The sequence below is a fragment of the Amblyomma maculatum genome, chromosome 1 (genome assembly GCF_055883805.1).
Source record: "Amblyomma maculatum isolate TAMU_Amacu chromosome 1, ASM5588380v1, whole genome shotgun sequence".
NCBI lineage: Eukaryota > Metazoa > Arthropoda > Arachnida > Ixodida > Ixodidae > Amblyomma > Amblyomma maculatum.
The window spans coordinates 325,130,767-325,152,669 of record NC_139344.1 but is presented as its reverse complement, the minus strand read 5'-3'; the positions used below and the strand labels follow the sequence as shown (position 1 = coordinate 325,152,669).

General features: G+C 46.2%; 1 long non-coding RNA gene across 1 annotated transcript in view; it reads left to right on the top strand.

Annotated features, from left to right (window-relative positions):
* The first annotated feature begins 1,852 nt into the window (after nt 1–1,852).
* LOC146207325 (uncharacterized) overlaps nt 1,853–21,903 on the top strand; it is a 132,053-nt gene continuing 112,002 nt past the window's right edge. The window contains exon 1 of the long non-coding RNA XR_014703322.1: nt 1,853–2,088. This is a non-coding gene — a long non-coding RNA (uncharacterized LOC146207325). The remainder of the gene's footprint in view (nt 2,089–21,903) is intronic.

Genomic DNA, 21,903 nt, shown 5'->3' with positions numbered 1-21,903 from the left:
GCAGATATGGAAAGTAGGCTTAGATGGCAGCCTTGCATTCCCCTGCCTATATCCTATCCTATCCTATCCTATCCTATCCTATCCTATCCTATCCTATCCTATCCTATCCTATCCTATCCTATCCTATCCTATCCTATCCTATCCTATCCTATCCTATCCTATCCTATTCTATCCTATCCTATCCTATCCTATCCTATCCTATCCTATCCTATCTTATCCTATCCTATCCTATCCTATCCTATCCTATCCTATCCTATCCTATCCTATCCTATCCTATCCTATCCTATCCTATCCTATCCTATCCTATCCTATCCTATCCTATCCTATCCTATCCTATCCTATCCTATCCTATCCTATCCTATCCTATCCACCCGCGGTGTATGACGTGGAACACGTCCCTGTACCTGATCTTGCCAAGTGCGCTCGAGAAAGTGCCCGACATAAATGCCGTTTAAATAAATTGTCACAGCATCGTAGCTTGCGTTCGACAGACTGGAGAGCATCGGACGGCTGCGTTCTCGACAAATTGCAGCTGTGCTCGCATTGTTGAACATCTCATTACGTTACTTCACGGAACTGTATGAGCCCCCTAACAACACAAAATATGTTGGGGAGATACTTAAAAGGCGGCTATTGCAGGCGAGAAACGCTGAAAAATACCTGGTGCCTTCGAAATGCATAGCTATATCGAATGAGCGTCGTTCGGATCTAGCGCCGTCTTATAGAGGTACGCCTGGCCAGCTTGTACTAGTGGGTGCGCCTCTTCTGCCTCTAAGAGAGCGGGAATTGACATTAGTAAGAGATAGATCCAGCCAGTGGATAGAACCAATGCTGGCGCTAGGTTTTAAAATCCCTGCGATATTGACCTTGCTCCCTCATCATTCTAGTTTCAACTCTTTTGAATGCACTTCTGAAAACTAGAGGTGCTGATTCCGACACACTGCTTTTATTTCCTGCAGAGCTCTGCTTCCTTTGTCAGGGTCCAAGCCAGATGACCCTCATGGTCTTGCTTTCTATACAACACGTCTCTCTACTCTCAAGGCTGGAGACAGGCACGTTCCGGGAACTTGGGTGCCACTAAAATACTTGCCGCATGTGAGAGATGCTGACCACGGAACTGACGCGCGAGTAAGCAGCTCGTGCTTTGACGCTGTGTACGTTTAGAAGGACAATAGATAGTTTTAGTTTCACGTGCGTATAGCGTTCACGCAAGCGCAGGTGTCATGTCTATGTGCGTTGTGCGCATTTCGCCAGGACTGCTTTTAGTTTCATGTACGTGGCGTGCGGGACGCAAACCCTGTGGACTTTTCATCGAGCCTCGGAAAAAAATGTGCGAGAGTGTTATGCCGCGCCATCTAGTAAAAATAAACAAAGCTAATTTTGTTTAGTCGAGCCGCCTGGAGCCAAGCCGCGCTGCGGCCGTAGCCAAGAGTCAGCCGAATTGGAACTTGCTCATGTTTACAATCTATATTACAACAATTACAACCGTTTACAACGAATTGGCTCTGATTGGCTGCAGGCTTGCATCCGGTGCTCTAGCCACTTGCTCACGTCGTCGTCATAGCAATGGTCTCGCGTAATCTCGCGAGATCATTGCTATGACGACGACAAAAGCTTCTTCGTCAGGCTTAACAGCTGACAATTTGACCTTCTACCTAAAAAACAAGAACTATTTGTCACTTGAAACTTTATGCAAGGCTACGAACTAAAACTCTTTAATGATCCTGAAGCAGACATGCTGCACTCTACGAAATGCACATAGTCTTCGAGGTTAAGGTTAAGGGTGATCCAGGCAGCTGGAAACAGCGCACAGGACCTAAAAAACTTTACTTCGGTTTCGCAGATACCTGGACAATCTTTTCGTCTCGGAAGATATAACTGCAGATCGAGGACTTGATACCTGAGCGGCGGAGCAGGGCCACTGCTTCAACGCGTGCGCTGCGCAGATGTTCCCTGGACGACAGAATTCTGTGCGTTCAACGACAGGATAAAAGAGCGACGCGACCATCCTCGCGCCACAGTTCAGTGTGATCCAGGGCAGCTGGGAACAGCGCACAGGACCTAAGAAACTTTACTTCGGTTTCGCAGGTACGTGCAGCGTTTAGTTGCCTCATTTTGTTTAGTATACATCTCCTGGATTACCCTGCATCTGTTTCTGTAAAATGGACGAGACAATGAATCTGTTATCGGCCCTTAGTGACGCGTTGGCCGAAAAACCGCCGACAACAACCAAAGAACTTGCCAAAACTTTGGACGAAATGACTACGCTACTAGAAACAGTGACTACTTGTATTAAAGTTGATATTAGAATTGTTGCACTTGGTCATAAAACTCAGCTTTCTGAAATACAAGTGAAACAATCCATGGATTTCATGAATGCTGCTTTCGAAACATTTAAAGACGATATACAGTGTCTGTCAGGAAATAAATACAATCAAGAAAGAGCCAGTGGAATGCAAAGAGGAGGCCCAAGAACTGCGCAAAGAATTAAAGAAGTGAGGAAAGAGCTAATAGATCTGAAGCAGTACAGCCGAAGAAACAATCTTGAGATAAAAGGGGTTCCACTAGTGCCAAATGAATCGCTGCGCACTATGATGCTAAAGACAGCAAAAACCCTCGAGAAAGAAGTTCAGACAAAAGACATTGATGTCATACACCGAGTGCCGACTAAAGAGAAAACCCAGGCAAACGTAGTCGTGCGATTCATGTCAAGGGAAGTTCGTGATCGCATTATTCTAAAAGCTAAGAAACAGAGGCTGAATACTACTATCTTGAGATTCGAGATGGATGATCCAGTTTAAGTAAATGAGAATCTGCGCCTAGAATATAAACTCTTGCTTGGCAAAGCAATCAAGACAAAACGTGAGAACTGGCAATTCACGATACCAGAAGCGCGACTTTCATGTGCACTGCTGTTAACAGAATACTCACACACGTTAAACATTCAATTAGAACAGAGTCTAAAAGGTTTGGATGCATAACAATGTTTATTGAATTATGTAAAGCCCGTGCTGAGACTTAAAAAACCATCGTCACGAAATTATTGGCAAGCTTCCTCACCCATAGGTGGCGGAAAGGTATATTCTATATGGCTGCCACAGGGACGATAGGAGACGCAGTCAGTCCGTGCGTCCCATCCGTAATTCGTGAGCAGGCGAAGCTGTCTCTCCGCTTCGAGCAGATGTCCTCACTGGCTGAAATTATGAACCACAATGGTACCTCAGAAACAAGAACCAGGTGCCTCATCCGAGACGAAGAGACTGAGGGCCGCGCACCTGATCTGTTGCGGCGTCGAGGCCTGGACTGCCACAGTGCGAGCGTTATGCGTTAAGATTTCTCACGTTGCACAAAAGTTGCATTAACGTGAGAGGGTTCATCTACGCCCAGGAAGGCACTATCAAGGAGCGCGTAGTCAGGTCGCTTTATCGGTCGCTGCGGCATTTGGCAACAAACCTCCTAAAGCGTGCCTGACAGCACGTTTGCTTCAAGGCACGTTTGATATTTTATTGCTCTTGAAACAAAATAGAATGAAGCACAGCAGTATATTAGTACCGCAAGAGTGCAGATTTCAGTGCTGATTTTAGTTCAGATTGATGCGTCCATAAATCTACTGAACCAAAAACAGGTGTCGACATCTCTTCCAATGCGGCGTCGTGCGCCTCGACATTGGTGTATTACAGCAAAAACATGTTTGTGCGTTATTACGGTGCGCTGAACGCCTATAGCACCTTTTTTATTATCGGAAACGGTACGCACGCCGCTGTTCCATCAATCACAACGATACGGTGAAAGAATTTGTACAACAATCAAGAACTACAGCGTGCCGAGACGGCCGGTTCGCACGGGCAAGGGAGCGTTAATGGCATCTTTTTATTCTGGAAATAAACGCGTTATTATCAGTTTCAGGCGTCTTCAGCAGCAAGGCAGGGGAGCAGCGCAATCGGTCTCAACTTATGCGACTGAGTACCGTAGGCGAAATGGAAAGTACATGGTGCCTGTGCGTGCTGCAGCTGAGTGATATTTGCCTGCAGTTCTTGGAAAGTAGGGACATGTTGCACAACACTGCTTTCGTAACAAATTCGGGTAGATTACAGAATTTGTTTACTTGAAGAGAAACCCATTTATGCACGGCTGCCCAAATTTAGGCCCGGCTGTACTTCTCTACGTCCCAATAACCGCTCGCTGCCTAGTGAATACCCATTTAAAAATTTTGCATTTGCAAGATGAATAACGATGAGACAAAGTTCGTGCACTGTGGCACGCAGCACAAGCAATTACTCGTGTATTTTATATCCACAGCAAGGGTCGATGAGGCTAGAATGTCCAAAAATGCCTTAGATGCTGAATTTGTAATGCCGTCTTTAACCTGACCTGGTACGAGCACCACACGGCGGACTCTTGGTCGTCGGCGAGCCGGAATCTGATCATTGAAGTAGCGTTTCTCCCCGCTGTTGTTGAGCGGCGCCACCGTCTGTGAAAAATTTCAATTGGAAGTCGCCACAGGGAAAATAAATATCGGGTTTCATCAGTGTCAATAAATATGAGCAAAATGCATGCTATCTTCGTTCATTCACGCTGCACATTATCCTATATTTCGCCGCATTTCTTCCATTTGAAAACACTAAATGACACCTCCACGGTTAGCGCAAATCAGCTGCCAATACACAAGATTCTTATCAATTTAATATCTTAAAAAGCGGCAAAACATAATGAACCTCTTATGCGCGTATATTGAGGAGTATATGTTTGTTAGAACCGGGACGATCGAACGAGCCAGCGAAGAAAAAAAGTGTTAGCATCCGCTCAACACGCAAGCAACATTCTCATGCGTGCTTCTTATCCGAGACTCCAGGGATTTTAGCTCGCGGCAATTGTTCGAGCTCGTCCTTATGTTGCGTAGCAATGCATTTTCGAGCAGTGAACTTTCTATCTAAAAGCACTGAGAGGGAAAGAAACCTCAACTGATCGCTTTTCGGGGCCATGCTCCCAGATAATGCTTCCTGGGGCAAGCGATTAAGGCTTTTTCTTTTTGCTTGGTGAAAAATGTTCTAAGATCACAGTTTTGTTTGCACATCTTCTTTTCTGAAGACACCAAGCTTTCGTTTACTCTGCTCCCGTTATCCCAGCTCGGGCTAACAGCCCATTCTATAGGTTTGTTTGCGCCTCGAGCGAGAGGCGAGCAGTCCCTGATCTCGCCGAAGCCAAATGCTTCCTCATCTTTGGTCTGGTCTCTCCAAAGGTTTCCTTCCTTTTTTATTTGTTATTCTTCTGAGCTGGTCCTTCGCGATCACTGCTCAATCTGGGAATAACAAAAATTGTTTCTGGGCACGAGGGTTCATTTTCTGTCGTTCTAGAGGCCAGTACAGAGAAAGGACAAATCAGAAAGGCAAGGAAGGACGAAGCATCACATTGATCATCAAGAAGGGGTCCCGATCAAAAAAACAAAAAAAAAAAACAAAAAAAAAACAAAACAAAATCTACGAAGGAACTTAAGGACATTTATGTGCGTAGCCTGAAACCGGCGACAAATTGCTTTCTCGGTCCTCCGACAGTCAGCGAAAGAGAAGATGCACTCCATCTATCTTTATTCTTATCCTTTTGATGCGACAATATCAGTATTTCATTATTTATTAGTCAAAGTCGGTCGGCATCTGCGTTTGAAGCTTTCGGCTTATCGCAGCGCACTAGAAAACGCACATTGAGGATACTAGCGTATTTTCTGGAATACCTGGGGATTGTTTATATATCCTGCCATATTGAATAAATATCGGTATTACCATCAGAGCCTTCTGATCAATTTCTTATTCGGTACTGGCTATAGGGTCTAATAGAGCACGAACCTTACCATCCGAAATCTAGAAATATATGTCATGGTGATTAGTTTGGTGCTAGCGTTGTCTTCGCTTTCCAAAGCCACTCGGCCTAACCGCTTTTGAGGCGGTCTCGTTTTTCATCGTTCCTTTTCCTAAAACGTAAGAAAAACTGATTTATTTTATCTTGACACGACTGTGCATTTTCAAAATTGGGTAACCGATGGTCGGTCGAACACGAATTGCTTCTCTCGGACCTGTAAGGGCCACTTCCTTACTTGTCTCGCTTTTCCCGTGCGTTTCTTTTCTTGCACTCTCCTCCGAAACACGCCGCATAGAAATGAAGCTTAAACAGCGAACTATGTTTCAGCGAAGCGATGCAGCATGCTGCTAAAATGAAAAAGGAATGGTAAAATTGAACCACCCGGTTTGCATACAGCCTGCGTTTGGAATTTGCTTCTGGCTGGGGGACAGTTCAATTCGTTTCCCGCGGCTGTCATTCCGTTGCCCCTGTCGAGTTAACGCAAGAACACAAGAGGTGGCATAGACAATTAGATTCGAGAAAAAGGAAATGTATTCAAGGAGCTAGGCAACGAAATGCATGGAACCTGGATGGATATGATTTTCTCTGACTACGAAAACTTCGCCTTGCTACTAAAGGAGTTCGGGTGCGGACGTGTTCGACCTAGCAACAATCAGATGAACTTGAATGCCCCTTAAGATTGAAATTGTGATGGATGAGCCAGGCGTCTTTGTTACGCTTGCCTTTCACTCGGCATTCGTTTGCCGACACGGCTCTGAAATACTTTCATTATAACAGGTAACGTTACTCAATTCCAATTTCCTGCGAATTTTTTCAATATCAAAGGAACTCACTTTTTGTTTCAAGTATTTGGTCAGGTGTACTGATAAAATGAGTTCTTAGCTTAAGCTCTTTCAGGATGGCTACCGGTGCGCAGCGCCAGATTCAGCGACCTCTCCACTCCACTATAGTTATTTCTAACTGTGCAGCGGAAGATACGAAGGTGAAAACGCTTTCTTTTCTTACACATCAGAACAGAGCGGAACTGAGCCCCCATTTGCAGGTTTTAGACTTCTTGCAAAGCGTTGAATTTTTTCAATGTTGGTTATTTAATGCGTATTTAATGCATGCAGCCTTGAAATCAGAGGAAAAAAATGAAGCCGTTCGACATTGCCGGAGATGAACATCGATTGTTAGCCCGAGGCTCTTTAGAATTGATGGCATATTGCTCTCGTGACTGGGCCAGAGAGGTTAATCTATTCGTCCTGGCGCGGGCACGAAACCGAGCCGCGTCAACGCTTTTCACAAATATTTTTTTTTTTTTCGCGACGATGTTGGCGGCTCTTTCGGCAATGTTGTCAGCGGCAGTGCTGTCACAACGCGCGGTGAGCGGAACAGATGAAACTTCATAAAGACCACGCTGTTGACTGCACCGCCCGGGAGTGTGATACAGCTTTACAGATCTTGGCTGCTACATTATGTCGCTTGAACGCTTATCCTCTTGCACAAGCAAACATTCTAAGGCCTTGGACACAATCTTGATCACAGGAAAACAGTGAAGGCACCCTGGAAGTTATTAAAGGACTCGGAGTTTGAGTTCCCGTCCATAAACCCTACATCGCATTATCATATTTGTCTGTGGACAAGTGAAAAACTCATCTCGATATCGCCATTTCCTCCTTTTTTCTCCCTTTGTTCCCCTCCTCATGTGTATGCATATGGTCGCCTACTGGGAACCGGAGAGTTAACCTCACTGCGTTTTCTTTTTTTCCGTTTTCCTCTCTCTTTATACGAGGCGTGATCGGCTGCGGCGATAGATTTGCTCTCGTACCTGGGCCAGAAAATCTGATCTGTTTGTTCTGGCGTGGTTTGAAACCCAGTTACTACAAAGTTTTTTTTTATTTTTTTTTTTTTGAGAGCGCGTAGGTTCAAACTCATCTTCCAACGCAGCGCAACCTTGACTAATGTGAGCAGTAGAGCCGACGCTCTAAAACACCTTTTATGCAAAAGCTTTACCAGCCCTATTAATCGAAGGACCTGTCGGTGGCGTACAACTTTCACGCTCCGTCGGCAGAAGAGAGCGGGTGCATGTGGAAAGGGAGAGGTGGGGCCTTTCGAAGCAAGCTTGCAAAGGCATATACTTGAATAGATAAATAAATTGTGCCGAAACATGCAAACCACAAGAAAGAACGAAGAAGAGACTGTGTCTCGACTTCTTTCTTGGTGCCAAAAAAGAGCTGTTAATTGCGAAGGAATGTTCAGTGTCGGGTGAGCGACGAGCGAGGGACGCGTAGCGCGGGAGGAGTCGAATCACAAGCCGTGGCGCTTCTGTCGCGTACGGCGGCGCTTCATCCCCAGTGGCGGGTCGACATGTCTGATGTTTTCAAACAACGTGCGCGTTCTTAAATATTCCAGAATGTGAGTGCTGGCATAAGCGCGGGGGTGACGCCATGCCGCCGCTTTAGAGGGCAATGTGAAGAGAACCCTGCGGGCTTTTGCGGTCGTGTTCATGCTTTCACATAATCTCATGTAGGCAGTCTTCAGTGTCTCTACCAAATTTTTTCACAACACATTTTCTTGGCGTTACCAGGTACATGAAGCTGTGTAGATGACACCAGCCGTTCTAGCAAAGGTGGCAAAGTACCGCGGAGAGAGGTGCGCACCACGCGGCTAGACATCCATCCTGTCGTACGGCCGAACTGTTTGGCAGAATGACGCAACTACCGACGTTCTACCCTTAGGCCTTCCCATTATTGCCACAGGAGCAAGCGCTAAGAATGGCTGTTTCCCATGTTCATTTTAATAGTACTTATTCCGATTTCCTTCACTGGTGAGGTGCGTATGACATCAATTTATTATCCCTCTCATGACGTCATTGCGTTCAATCTGCTAGGCATGGCATATAGCATGCCATGCCATCTCGTTTAAATCTTTTGCCAAAGCATGCACCACGCAATTACCCGTTTATTTCCGTCACTTCGCAACCTTTCTTCTTTATGTCACGATTACCCGTCACTACGCCCACTTCAAACTTCCCACGCTGTCCTAGTACTTCCGGCTACCACAATCTGCATTTGCTGTGCTATCACGCTGATATCAACTCCCTGAGCTAGTTTTTCTATAACCTTTGCGCCGTCACCATTGAGGACATTGTTCAGTCCCGCTGCTCCACCGTTATAGATTGCGCTGTACGGAATGCTTCGGCAGCTTGTTCTTGGTCTCTTTTCGTACCGCGTTCTGTGTACTACCTGAAAAAATTCCAAAGCTTATCACCCCTTACCATCCAGCGTCTGCGAGTGTCCCGTATGTTTGTAAACGCGGTTGATGTGCTTTTCAACTAAGAGTTTTCTAGGCGTCCTCATGCTGCTCTCTATGGTAGCGCAATGGCAGCGGCAGCAGAACCTCTTTGTAAAAGTCCTGGAAGGAGACGTTCCGTGATCTTTCTCACTATTCATTGCACGATTGTCTCGTTCAAGCTGGTTGGCGCTAGCGAAAGAAGGAGCCTCATCGATAGTACTCTTATAGCTTAGCGCGTTTCACGCATTGGGCCTCGTATTTATGCGCGTTGCAGCTAGCAGTCACGGCGGATTTTATTGGCGCTGGCAACCCCCCGTAGCAGCAAGCCATCGACAGTGAAGCGGCGTCCATATGGGCATGCGCTTCTTTTCAGCCTGTTTTCCCTCGACTGTCGTCTTCTTCCAGGCTTTTGATTATCTCTGTATTTCTTTTGTGTTCTAGTCGCTTCATGAGACTGGCTCCGTGCGAAAGTTCTTCCGATCCACAAAGGAGGCAACAAACTACATGTTAACAATTACAGGCCGATTTCACTTACTAGTTGTATCTGTAAAATGATGGAGCATATAATATGCAAGGCAGTTACCACCTACTTAGAGGACAACAATTTACTTTACTCCAAACAGCATGGTTTTCGCAAAGGTCTTTCTACGGTAACCCAACTTCTCGAAATAACGCACGACTTTGCTACAGTAATTAACTCCAGACTTTAAGCTGACGCAATATTCATAGACTTCTCCAAGGCCTTTGACAGGGTGCCCCATTGTAAACTAATTAACAGGCTAAAGGCTACAGGTATTGACACTTACGTAATAGACTGGATAGCTGCGTATCTTTCAAACCGCACACAGTATGTTAAAATAGGTGAATGTGAATCTGAAGAATTAGATGTCTACTCCGGGGTTCCACAGGGGTCAGTGCTGGGTCCCATTCTCTTTTGTTAGTGAAATTGTTAATGAAATTTGTTAATGAAATTCATTCTCATGGTAACCTAATATAATGGTAAGGATGTTTGCAGATGACTGCGTCATCTACACTACAGTGCGCACTATTAACGACCAGATACGCCTTAATTCTTCCTTAACTAACATTTCCAGGTGGTGCCAAGAATGGGGAATGGAAATAAACATGAAAAAAACCGCTTTCACGAGTATAACCCGAAAACGGGTGCCCTTAAAGTTTACTTATGATCTAATGGGAGTTCAAGTAGCAGAAGTCGACAGAGTTAAATATTTAGGGATTACCATCACAAACACAATGAAATGGGATGCACACATCAACGAAACGTGCATTAAGGCATACAGACAGCTTGCATTCCTTCGGAGGAAACTTTCACGAGCGCCAGCTAAAGTAAAGCTAGCAAGTTATAAGTCCCTCATACGACCAATCCTTGAGTACGGCAGTATAATTTGGAATCCACATCAAGCATACCTTAACAATCAATTAGAAGCGATGCAAAACAAAGCCCTTCGGTTTATTTTTTCGCAGTACTCGCGGCATGCCTCGGCAACCGCGCTGCGCAACAGAGCAGACGTCCAAACTTTGAACAGCCGGCGACGCATTGCTTCTTTAAAATTTTTTTATCTTCTCTATCATGACTGTATTAATATCAACAAACAAGAATACCTAAAACCACCATACAAACATTCAGATAGAACAAACCATGACAGGACGATTAGGCCATTTATCACCCGCTGTAACACGTTTAAACATTCCTTCTTTCCGTCCATCATAGAAGTCTGGAATAATCTGCCACTCGACATTGTCTCCTCCACATCTGCAAATGAATTCATCACCAAGGTGGAAATATTTTTTGCCCAGCAAACTGCAACAATGTGAACAGAGGCATTTATGCGGATTGCCCTAGCAAATCACGGAGTGCTTTGAGTGTATTTCATGTGCATAGATTGTCGGTACGAAAATGTTCCTTGTTGTCCAATGTTCCTTGTTATTCCTTTGTTTTTTTTTTTGTTTTTTTTTTTGTCTTCTAGGATATATTGTACACTGTCTGTGAAATTGTGACTTTTTTTGCCCACTCCTGTATGAGCCTGTCAAAAGGCTTACAGTATAAATGAAATAAATAAATAATAAATAAAATAATTTCTCGCGTTGCTCGCAAGAAGCGGTTAAACCAGATAATTACGGATTTTAATGCTTTCTTATACTCAATTGGGCGTTTCTGAACAGCGCTCGGCAGCTTCAGACACAGAATATCACACTTGCCGCACTGAATTAACCTGAACCTTTCTCGTGAGGCTGATCGGCAGCTCGCGGCAAAAATTTACGCGGCGTGAATTCTAGGTTTCTATTCGCGGCAAGGTTTTCATCGAGAATCATTTTTGCGTTCTGGACTGGTGCTTTAGGTTGCATGGAAGAAGAAAAAAAAAAAGGAATTCGGAAACAGCCACGGAGCGAGTGTGTGCTGATATATCTGTTAAGGCTGCCCGCATGTTCTCTAGCTCGCGCTTATAGTTTCGTTTTTGCGTGCTTGACTGAGCGCTCGCTTCAATGCAGCGATGAAACGCCTTCATCAGCAGCAATCAAATTCAGTACTTGCACACGCACGCCGATCATCATTCCATCAATTTAATTAGTGCTCCTGAAGCAGAAACAATCTGTGGTTGTCAAACTGAAGCTCTCTAGCACGAGCCACCCGCAGTGATGGAGTAGTTACGGCGCTTGACTACTGTGCCCAAGGCTGCGGGATCGAAACCCGGTCTCGGCAGCAGCTGGTCGATGCAGGTTGAAAGCAAGGCGCCCTTGTTTTGTGTGATGTCAGTGCACGTTAAAGAACGTCAGGTGGTGGAAAGCTTTTCCTCGATAACGAGATCCGGGGCCCTCCACTCTGGCGTCTCTCATTGCCTGAGTCGCTTTCGGACCATAACCACACCAAACTGTCTAGCACGAATAGTCGAAAGCGCTTGGATACGTTCGGCACACTTGTGACCGATTTATTGCGTAATTAAAGTTTTCATGCTGAGCTTTACCTAACCGCCACAGTTAGAGGCTCTTGTCAGTGAAGCTTCCTTTCATTGGTTCTACTTTTACCCCTCTACGGTGTATAGTCTGATGCGTGCCGTTCCTGGACGCTGCATTTTGCAACAAAATTGCCCCTGCCTCGTCCACAGGCCTTCCGAAAGTAAGAGTGCGTTAAATAAATAAATTAACATCAGCATTTTCCTTTATCTCTCCAGGCCCGAGTTTTCAAGAACTCCAAGGAGCGCATCAAAAGACAACAGTAGTATTCAAAGACACGGTTCTTCACTGCACATAGAGGGCAGAAATTCCCGCCACCAGCAGCAGGAGCAGTCATCCGCGTACTTGACCTTGCACTCTCTCCACTGCGAGCAAGTAGGTGTCCACGGCGTCGCTGCACGCAGTGAACTTACTCTTCGATACGCTCGCATCAAGCACGCTGGCTGTTCGCGAGAGGCTAGAGGTCGATTTGTTAGGATCACCCACGTCACTGCGCACCTTGCTTGCACAGCGTGGCTGCTTTCTTTGGCGTTGTGTTTTTCTTCCCCGCCCATCACAACAAATGATATCTACTGCTGAAAGAAGGGGCACTCTGGCAGGAACAAATGATTTCGTCTACCTTAGTCTAATAGAACAAGAAAATGAAAATACGAGGCATAAAATGAGCTCTCTACTTACACTATACGCAAGCGCTTCTCCAACGTGGCAACGTCAGTACGCTTTCGAGATGTTATCGCCGGGAATGGATGGTGTCGGCGTGGTGAAAGGAAAGTGAATCTCCTGCAGCTTTTCCTCGATAACGAGATCGAGAAGAAGCTCTTTGATGCATGACCTCCCTTTTAGGTACACATCTTCTGAGCGGCGAACCGGGAGAGTTGCTTCGATAGCTTGTTGCCGATGTAGAGCCATTAAAAGAATACATTCAGCCTGAATGCAGAAAGTATATTTCTCGGAAGCTAAGCACTTTTGTAACATGACTTCTCAATACGTTTCATTCGTTGAACCTCGAACAGCCAAGTGGGCAACATTGAAGAATTATCATGCTACAGCCAATAGACCTTCCTTACAATTAACCCTTTCGGCGTGAGATACCTGAAATAAGAAAAATAATTTTAAAACCATTTTTGTCCCCGAAGTAATGCTTAGCAGGAAAAAAGTTTGCAATTGGCTAGTAATAAAGTCCAATAGTCTCCAACTCGAACTAAACCTGTCTCTAGTGTGTTTGAAACAATATACTGCAGCAGATTTTAAAGGAAGGAACACAAAAATCTCACAGTATGTATATTTCCAACTGAATTTCGTGGCTTTTGTGTTAGTAAGTAACCAAGCGATTCCATTGGTTTACTGCAAGAGTAAAAACAAAATATGCTGCTTAAAAAACCCGGCGCACAATGGATGGGCTCTACGTAACAATGGATGCCTGAGCCAGGGAGCTCTGGTTCCTGGGTCCAATGTCGCTTTTCCTGCGTTGCTGCCGTTACAGGCTTGCTACTGCCGTGGTGGGTTCACTTTGATCAATATCAGTTTAAAATATATTTAGCCCCGCACAAATGCTGTATACATGCTGGAAGCTATCTTTTACAAGTAAGAATACCATATGCGTCGCACAGTGTCTCTATTTGATATGCGCTGTGGTGCACACGCACTTAAACTCGCAACGGTTTATTTGAGGTCCCGATGGGCATCAAAGCGTCATTTATTTTCGTGCAACTCCGTTCAAGGTCGAATCGTCAAGACCGAAAGACAAGTTTACTGTTTCAAGGTGAATAGCGGTTGAGCTTAGGCTCATGGATCGATAAAAATATTATCAGGACATGGAAGCTTAATGCGCCCAATGACTAATAAGGCAATTTTCTACTAATAAGTGTTCGCACACTTCGCAGAACGACGCGTCATAAAGATTTTTTCAAGAGGTTGGAGGTGAGGAACAAAACCAGGTTGAAGGTGGCGGTGGGCGGCTGAACATGGGCAGGCCCATAGCACGAGTGGGGGAGGTGGACATGCTTGTTGAAGGCCGTTGTTGGCAGGTGACATAGCCGGGCAGTGACAGGTTGGAGGATTGTATGATGTCACGAATCCACATGGCGTAACCGAGAAGGCAGCAGCTGACAACTCGGACAGCTACTTTGAGATGAGAAGGGAGTCAGCCCTCCGGGACCCGAAGATCCAAATCAGAGTCTACTTATAATTCTTGCAGGCACGTTCGTACGGCTTGGTTCAGGCAACAGTTTATATCTATGTCAGGTGATCTTTCACACATTGAAATAGATTACTTGTGCATGTTAGTGGCTAAGTGTGCACAGATTGACAATTAAGGGCACAAATTAGTGATAAGCTCATAGCAAAGTGGAAGTACGCGGGCGCAATTCGGGTCCGGGTATCAAGGCTCCGAGTCCAGGAGTTAAGGTGGACGGTTACTTATACATTATTTACAATCATGGTACTAAACAGGACGACATCGACACAGGGGTCGATAGCCACTGGCTATACGCGACTGCCTTCGCACAGCGATAACCAGGGAGATTCCGTCACGCTTCCTCCGGGCGAGCAGCACAGCGCTCGACGGACGCTCTCGACTGTCTTCCTGGACAAGTAGCAACGGGCCTTCCTTTTAGAGCAGGAAGCCGTTGTCACTTGAACTGTTCAATCCGGAGGCGGCAGATGGCGGTGTCCCAAAACATCCAGTAGCGAGCGCGCTGGTCTCCTGCTTTGAATCGGCCTTGGTTCTGAGGGCAGGAGTGCACGCCGCTAAGGCGCCGATGGCGGGTCCAGGCGTCACGGGGTCTGGCAAAACGTGTCGAGTCTTGTCCGACACCAAGGCTTTCCCTCAGTGCGACAATATCACGCGGCGGCGCATCACCGGTGCGTGTCAAGGGGCGTCAGGCGCTCGCCTGCACCCGCTCGGCTGATTTCGTCAACCACTGCAGGATCCGTGCGAACCGCGGCTAGAAGCCCGATCATAACATCGCGAAAGAGGATCCAAACGTGGAACTCTAGGTGGAAGCCACTGACGCTGTCACATCTCAAAGGCGGAACTTAGGCTTCCTAACAAAGTTTTCTCTATCGCTTTCTAAGTTTAAAATTGGTGGATGCCTTGTTTAAAATTCGCGGATCTACTAGATCTTGCACAGCAGTATAGGCTGCCGATAAGAGACAATGAAATTGCTACGCCTGTATTTTTTTTTTTTTCAGACGTTTCAAGCTTATAACAGACCCGTTTTTAGTGAAAGTGGACTCCCTGTCCTTGTAATACGGCAATCGGTCGACGCAAGTGAAATTAAATTTGGCATCGCAACCCCTTTGACCCGCCGCTTTTCAAGATCGCTCACGCCCCCGACAGTGTGCTCAAAGCTGTATCGTCCGCGCTACTAGGGGAAAGTTTAACACCGCCCAGTGCTTGTACGGTGCATATCAGACCTCTCTGTGATGATGATCGGCGTTCCTCACGCTACCGTGGTAACAACCTTCAGGGACTTATGCGTCCTGCTGCGTTTCGCTAAATTGAATCGGCCTCTACCCGGAGTGTGATCGACCGAAGGTCCTGCGTTCTGGGTATCACTCCCGATCACTGAAATTCGATCTATACAGGGCACCGATAGAACACGCGCCCCCTTATTAGAGAGAGGCGCTACTCTTTCCTCTAGCTTCTCCTTCTCAGCTAAGCCTTCAGCCCTGTCGGATAATACACGTTTTACGCTGCTAGACAGCGGCTGAATAGGTAAGCGCCAGCTTATCAAAGCGTTTTTACCCTCCACCACATTCGCATTCTGCGCTTAAGCAACGCAGCAGCATTGGCATTTGATGCACGGCATCGGCGTATGCTAAGGTTTCAGCGAATGCTCAGACACTTGGAGGAAGCGTAGAGTTTAGTGAGCACGCTTCATGATACCCAGGTCTCGATTCTCTAGTACTTTGTTCACTCACACAATGTGCATGCTTTGTAACAGCCGGGACTATTTCCATCGTTCCCTCGCCACAGTGGTGGAGCAGTGGTTAAGACACTCGACTGCTTTTCTCAAGGGTGTTGGATTGCATCCAGGCCGCGGCGGCCGCTTTTCGACGTGAGCTAAAAGCAATCAGCCCATGTGCTGTGCAATGTCAGTGAACGGTAAAGATCCCCAGGCGGTAAAAATTCTGGAGCCCCCCACTACGGCGTCTTTCGTAGCTTGAGTCGCTTTAAAACTAAAAACCCAAGAAGCCAAGTCAAGCATCTTTCCTTCATATTTCTTTGCATTCAAATTTATGTTCCTACATTAGTGTCAGCAAAAAAGATACTCTCCTAGTCATACTTTGACTGCGATGAGGGTGTTTTTTAGGTTGAACGTACATACCTTGCAAGTTTTTCATTTTTCGCGTGGAACGTATGCGGATCCCGTTGATATTACTAGAATAGCCAGATCACCGTTTTTTTGTCCAAATGACTATGCAGAACCAGGTTGCAAATAACGTTATGGCGTGTTCCAGATAAATCTAGGTTCATGCATGGTCGCGAGAGGAAAAAAACTTGTGGGGGACTTTTAATCTCCGCCTTTAAGAATAGGACGCAATAGCGTAGGTTACTACCCAGCACATAAAGGCTCGATACAACTAAGCTGTATGAATGTGTCTGCGTAGCCTAAGGGTAGCATGCCGGACTTGACATCGAAGAGCACTGGAAGGTTGATTCAATTATTTCCTCGTTCCATATCAAATTTTATCCAAACTCCTTCTACATTTATGATATCATGTGCTCTCGTTAAGTCACAAAACTATCGAAGAATTAGTACCCGGCCATGTCAATTGCGAGCTGCAACCCGCTAGTGCCGTGCCCGTGATTATTCGCGCATATCGCCGACGCCAAATTTTCTGGGTAACGGGACGTTTAACATGAATGCGCTAAAAGAGGTTGTCGCAGCGAGGGGAGACTTTCTGTTGAGGCCATTTGACCCTTGACAAGGAGCTGCGTGGCATCCGAAAGCATAAAGGTTAGTTGAAATTGAACCTTATTCTTACGAGGGCGGTGCAGAAAGGCCCGGTTGCGCTTAAATTTCTATTACGTGCAAGCTCCTCTTCCTGCCGCTGTGGCGGCTGTGTCGGTCTAGAGTATTCCGAGGATGTTCGCAAATGAAGTGCTTCAGGTGTTTCGCCGAAAAACATCTGAGAAAGTGTATTCGTAGTGGGGGACAAAATGTCTATCCATAGTGACCAACTAAACCAGGGTTGAAACTTGAAACGAGGTTTAAGGCGGCTTCTAAATGGGGACGGGTGTTGATTTACTGTGAGTCCACCGATTTTAACACTGTTTGCTATTAGGTCTGCCTCAACGCGCGCATTCTGAGCCTTCGATGAATTACAGGAACATACAGAAGCCAGTTAAGTAGGAATAAAGTTCCCTGATTTGCATGGAATTTGCTTGCGGTAAGGCTGTGTCTTTATTTTTTCTACCTGCGGTTGGCGCATAATAGTTGAGTCTCTTATGCGCCAAAAAGAGAAAGGTTCATGTGCGCGAAAAAGGTAGCGACGCTAATAGGCAGCGCGGCGAAGGCGACCATCGTTTGCTCTTGTCACTTATAGTTGCTGGCGATCGCGACAGGACCGTGCACAGTGATTTCGATATCTGCACTAGTCCACGGTTTCGTATACAGTCCCGTAACCTGCTCTCTGAAAACCTTACAGGAGCGGCGATGATCATGCCAGCGTGCTTGTGGAGGCGCAAACCAATTATGGATTCACGGGGGAGGTGCACGATGGTGCTGTGGCAACACACACCGGCTCAGTAGTAAACGCGCGCATAAGGTGTTTTTAATGCGTAGGCGTTAAGTGGCTATGTTCGAAGGTGCTTGTCCCGAGAGTTTGTCATCACGACTGCGATGAACAGAAAAGATTTAGAAAACAGTTGTGTGCGAAAGAGGACGAACGAATCTTGCCTGGGAAATTGTGTGGTCGAAGTGGAACCGTGATTTAATTAATTATAGCCAACAATGCAGTCAGACGTCGGAATAGCCAAGCAAACTAATGTCGATGTCCAAACGGACATGGCGTCACGCAGCCTGAAGACTACGTGTGTTTCGACGTCAGGGCGGAAAAGTGATAACAAATGGTCGCGACTGAGCAAAAAGTTAAAAATGTGTGTCAATTATTAAAAGAAATTATAATTAGTGCAAGAGAGAGCGAGGAGGAGCAAGCAAAAGTATAAATGAAGACAGGTATATGGTGACGTCATCTCGGTGATGACGTTTTCATGGTAACTGCCGCCAGCGCCGCCATGGTGCTTATTGCAATCGCGCGCCTCCATGACGCGCCGCGCCCCTAGCAATGATGACGTCATAGAGAGCCGGCGGCACAGCATGTTTGGGCGCGTTGGGTGAGGAGGCGCGCCGTATTGTTACAGTGGTTTACTGTAGTGCAGCGCTGCGCCAATTAGGGATTACTGCAGAGATTGCTAAAAAATGTAGTCAACGACGCAGCTGCTATCATAATTTCCGCAGTGTGAAATCACTACAAGGGGTTAGCGATATGTCTTGTGCAGCATCAACGCTCAGGAATACGCATTTCTCCGGTGCAGATTCTGCAGTACTTTTCGATTTCTTTTTTTTTTTTTGTGAGACAGCAAACTACGCAAGTAAAGTTATCCGCCGCGAGTGATACCAAGCGCTGGGGAGTGGTGAGAGTCGGTATCGAGCATTTCTATCTTCTCGACGCTCATATCTTCTTGGGGCGCTCGCTCGTTGTCAGCTGAAAATGCTCAGCCCTCCGTTACGACCAGAATAATGTAACCTTTATTTCAACCTCGCAGCAACCTCGCAGCTAATGAAAAACCTGTACAGCAGTGGTGGTGCAGTAGCGGCCGTGGTGAAGACAACGCGCTTGTTGAGGTGAACACAGAACTCTTGAGAGGGGCTATATGACAAAACGGAAACGGTTAGAGAGAGTCTGGTTGGGTACTCGCAAGAGCATTTCGGGACGAAGGATGAAATTTCCTTTTTTAGCATATTTGAACAACAGCGCGAGTGAAACATATATTTTTATTTTCACCAATTAACGCTTCGCGACACGTTTGTCGCAGTCACGTTCACGTGAATTTTCACGTATATGGAGCTAAGACTTGAAACACAAGACGTACGTTTCTATTTTTGCAACTAATGCTTAGCGTAATGTCGCGATGGTCTGTTTTCAACTTAGGCGCGCCGGCCGTAGAAAGCGGCGCGAACAGAAAGACAGAAACCGAAAGAACACAACTTCGGCTAAGCTTCCTTCGAGGAGCGTAGCCGATTACGCATCCTCTAACGCGGCTCCACGCGTCCTCAACCCTGCCATCACGGGTTCCCGGTCATATGGCGACACACTACGGTGGAAGCCGTAAGGACCTCCTGGTATGGAGAAAAAGCTATAGCCGTCAGATAATGCATCTGATCGCATGGACCGGGTCTTCCACACATCGTATCATTGAGAAGACCGCGCGTGCGGATCACGGTTTCGGGAAATTTCCAGGACTAGCGGTTCGGAGAAGAGGAGCATAGCTTCGGGAGAGCTGCGGTGTTCGTGCTGTCTACCAGTGCCCTTTCCCCCTTCTGAAAAATTTGGTCACGGTCATTTGAGCACGCCATGCTTCGACTGATGGTTCTGGATGAGGCTTTAGCAGTCGCAGTAGCTTTGGGTAGAATGCGCATCTTTGAGGAAAATTGTCTAAAACGCGATCGTAATTTTTTTCTGACTTTTTTTTTTTTGGTTTCATTTTCGTCATTAAACACCACTGATTATATCTCCATCTTTCTCTTTGTGTCTCAGGGTTCTTTTCTGACTAACAAGATCTCGCCATTTTTTTTGATAGTACCGATTCTTTTCTAATTTTGCTGTTTCCAAAAGCAGCCATTTGATATTATGAAATGCCGCCTGGTATATTAGACTGAAAAAGGCCCCCTTTATAAGATTTCAGCTCCATTTACTTCTGCGCCCTCCTCTCCTAGTCCCCGATTTCGTCCATCTAGTGAAATTGCACCTGAATGTCGAGGCAATATCGAGAACCCAGGACGTGGAGGAGAAGGAAAATCGGCGGCGCGGCCAATTTCTCGGGACATTTTTGAAGTTGCCGGCCTCCTGAACTTCTGTGAACCACTCGTTTTTTCTTCCACATGCACCAAGCGGAAGCAGGATTTTTCAACTGTGTTAAGCCGAGAGAGAATTCTTTACTTCTTATTTTGAAAGCTTCAGAGTTTAAACCACATTTTAGATTATCAGTTTTGTCCATGTAGAAATGTATCTCTTGAGGGCAGGATTTTTCTTTCTGCGGAATTGTTTAGAAGCTGATACTTCAGACAAGATCGAATTCGGGGCATTCCGTTCGCGTATAGTACTAGGTGTTAGCAGTTGGGGCGTGTTAGGTAATCAGCGATCGTCTCAAGTGCTCGTTAGGGTATATCACACAATCGGTAATTTTCGATTCTTACATGTGTCAATAATACGCCTGACTGGAAACTGCCATGGTTCAACTTTCAAAATAATAGTTTGGCAAAAAAATTGTTTTATTAAAATCAACTTTGCGTACTATTCTTAATATTTGTTAACGAAATTCACTCTCATGTCGAAGATAATGTAACGGTAAGGATGTGTCCAGACGACTTCATTGTCTACACCACAGTTCGCACAGATAATTAGCCATCGAGTACGTCTCAATTCTTCATTGACTAACATTGCCAGGCGGTGTGAAAAATGGGGAATGGAAAAAACTTGAAAGAAAAAAGAACACTGCCATGAGCATAATTCCATAACGTGTGCCCCTAAAGTTGGCTTAATACCTAATGGGAGTATACAAACTAGCAGAACTCGGCGCAGTTAAATATTCAGAAGCCGCGTTTATATCATTGCGACGATGGCGCATCGTAGTATATCCTAGCGTATCTCGAGGAGCCGATGTGCTATCGTTTAAAAGTGCCGCGCAAATTCGGTGGCGCCGCTCAGCGTTTCATTTCTGAGTGAGAACGAAACCGGTCGTACTCTTCCGGTTGCGTTCCCGCGGCACCACGGCGTCTCCCGCTCAAGCGGACAGCGAGTCTTGTCCTTCTTGAGATACCTGCTTCATGCATTCCCAACGCAGCATTTCTTTTATCCGTTTTTATTATTTTAGCGTTGTTATCTACAGCGGCGCCATCGGATCCAGACAGTATATATGTAGCGAAGCGCTCTTTTGTGCTACCGGACTTTTTTTAAGGTAGAGAACCAATGAATGGATTTTAAAACTAGATAAGAATACAATGCAGGCGGAAACAAGCCTGTCTAGAGTGCTCGAACAATGTCCGGCGGTGCGACGAAAGCAGAGTGTTAAAACAGTACTACATTTAAAAACGTTTTCTCTTACACCGCCAGTTCACCGCTTCAGCGCTGTAGGTAAGCGTGCCGTAGGGAGCCTACGTGCTGCATCTCATGACAGTGTTCCGGTTGGCGTATGCCAGCCGGAAAGAGAGGCGTGCCGGCTTACCGGCTGCGATTAGGCAGAGATCGCAAGTAATATAAGCGCACGAGTAGCCGAAATTCGCAGCCACAGTGCTGTGGAGGTTGTGTCACGAAGTTGTGCCAGCCTAAACGCTGCCGCCCAACTCTTCCATTTTCTGTTGGATGAGTTGAAAATGCGCTCGGTTGCGCTGCCGTCTTGAATCTACTAGCTGACCGATGTTAATCTCGCATATGATTGCGAGAAATGCCGCTATTTCCTAGTTAGAGAAGAGGCCCCGTCAGCCGACATCCTGCGTGCCACCTGCCCGTCTGCATGCCGTCAGCGCGGGCTGGATCTCGTCAGAAGTGAGCATTGGCGCACCTTCCTATCGT